This window comes from Mus pahari, unplaced genomic scaffold (genome assembly GCF_900095145.1).
Source record: "Mus pahari unplaced genomic scaffold, PAHARI_EIJ_v1.1 scaffold_11304_1, whole genome shotgun sequence".
Lineage (NCBI taxonomy): Eukaryota > Metazoa > Chordata > Mammalia > Rodentia > Muridae > Mus > Mus pahari.
In genome coordinates, this window is record NW_018392449.1 from 18406 (window position 1) to 20959 (window position 2554).

Here is a 2554-nt window from a genome sequence, read left to right on the forward strand (position 1 = left end):
CCAAAATCTACTGTTTAATAGGGAATATCTCCCGTGACCTGTGTGAAAGTATCACCTGTCGCCAAAATTGTTTTTGGCATATTAGCTAAGGCAGGATGAAGGAGGTGGAAGTCCATCAAGGAGAGATGATTCAGTGATATAGTCAGGTGAGGGAGGAGATTAGTTGGGGAACAATACTAAGCATATGGCCTAAGCAGTTATTCATGAAATAATTAAGACTCATAGTCTTTATTTCAGAGATATAAGCACAAGTGGAAAAACTGTGATTACTCTATTTCGCTGAGCATCAAAAACTACCAATCATGTATTCCTTTTCTTGTACATCATTCTGTATCCATATTCTTGGTATCTTATTGGATCCCTGAATGTTATTTCATTTTTGGTATGGCATTCTCCACAAATACGTATCCTTGGTTACTGCTTTTAGAGTTGAATATCTTTCTAGGTGTCTCTTGTTAGTCTTGTACACCTCAAAGAAGTTTCTCTTTTCTGTGAATACAAAAACTTGTCCCAGTCCTCAGAAGCAGAATCATTACCCTGGTTTGATTTCTTTATTGGGGAATCAATGCACATCTGGAGTTAGTATATCGATTGTATTTTCTTCCTTGTTGTAGCTAGTTTTCTACTTTCAGCCATGGTACTTACAACATTTGAATTGCAGCTAAACCATGGGTATGGATTTGCTCTGTCTGCGGGTATTTATGACTCAAACCACTACTGAGATTCAGATTTCTCCCTAATCTGCATGGAGCGTGGATATTCCGGTGACATGTGGTACCTCAAAAGACTCTAATGGACAGCTGACTAAGATTTAATAAGTCTCCTAGAGAGTGCCAGTGGCATAGAGAAGGCACAAGTCTCTAGCAAGCAGTAGTACTTGGTCAACCTTAATGCAGTTCTGTGAACATTGAAATTCTTTAAAGCACAATGGTGTGTATTTGACATTACACTCACACAGAAAATTGTGTTGATATACTAAAATAATTCTATGTCCTCTGATTTCCTCCCGTAACTCCTAGAAACCACTGACTTCCTTGTCTGTCATGATAGATATTTTTGTCCTCTTAATATTTCATTTTACTGAAGGATCCGAGTTGCATTAGAATAATTTCATTTTCTTACTATTTATGCTTCTTCTATTCCTTCTTATAGTGAGCTAATTTATTATAAGCGATGCTTAATGGTTTATTTTACATGGATACTCGATTTTTTGGTTAGGCACTCACCTATGAACAATATTTTGGCTCCTTCTAGTTGTGGTAAGAAGGTTAAGCGCATCAAAGCTGTTGGAATATTTTGTGGGAGATGATGCTTGATCCCATTTTTTTCACATAAATACCTTTCCCAACAGGCTTCTGCTACAGATACTTATGTTGAGGTTTATATGGGAATGACTTTTAATTCACTGGGGGAAATTCTAAGTAGCATTGTTTTTGTGTCTAAAGATAAACCTCTATTTTGTATTGTTAGAAACTTTCACCTGACTTTATAAGTACCTAGTGACTTGGATCCTGCTCACTATATGTGATTATTCCTACTGCTCTCTCTCTCTCCAGAAGTTAGTGCCATCAGTCCTTTTGGATTCCTGTGGACATTCTGTGGTATCTCATTATATTTATTTTTAATTATCAATATCATTTACAAATCATAAAATAGTATTCTACTCATACGTCATGACTGTATGCCATTTTATTTATCTTTTTATTTATTCTTTGTGAATATTTAATTTATTCTTTGTGAACAACTAGAAGGAGTTATTTATTCTTTCTGAATTCATCATATACCCTAATCCCACTGTTCTCCCAATCTCTTCATACCTACCCTCTGCCTCCTCCCAAAAGAAAAAAAATATTATGTTAGCTGTAGTTGTCATAGCATATCCTACTGTATGCCCTTTTGTCCACATTTCTTTACTTGCAAATGTTCATTGCAAGGAGTCATTGATCTGGTTCAAGGCTTCTGGTTTCAACTATACTATCAATGCTTGAAATTCACTAGGACTCCTTTGACCTTCCTGTTGATATTCTGTGTCATAGAGACCCTGATGGTTTGGATCTATTGGACTAGACTTTTCACATGTTGTAGAAGTTGATAAACAGTGTTAAGTGTTGGGGTGGGCCAACTCAAAACCCAAGATCTGATCTAGGGAGATAGATTAGCTGGTCCACATGCCATCTCTCCCACAGCCTTACCACGAGGGAAAGATCTTTACCTCTGCTCTGTCTAGCTCACTCAGTACCACAACTAGTGAGAAGCAGAGCCACCTCTTCCACTCATTGCTATGGGAGTCAGCTCTTCCAACCCATGCCAACAGGGCCAACTCTATTGTGCTTCCCAGGTGAGTTGCAGTCTGCTCTCCCAAGTTCTGCAACTGGTGAAGTGGAGGACCAATTGTCCTGCCTGCAGTGGATAGCAAATGGGGAAAGAGAAAGAGAGGTCATCAGCTTTCCCTTTCTCATACCACCACACAGTAGAATAAATTATGGACAGCTCTCCTGGTCTCATGACCCCGAGGCCAGCTCACTTACAACCACTGCCACAAAGGCCAGCTCCA

At 38.6% G+C, this 2554-nt stretch overlaps 1 pseudogene; it reads right to left on the reverse strand.

The window, feature by feature from the left end:
• Window positions 1–228: 228 nt before the first annotated feature.
• On the reverse strand, window positions 229–573 carry LOC110315029 (annotated as a pseudogene).
• Between the last annotated feature and the right edge of the window lie 1981 nt (window positions 574–2554).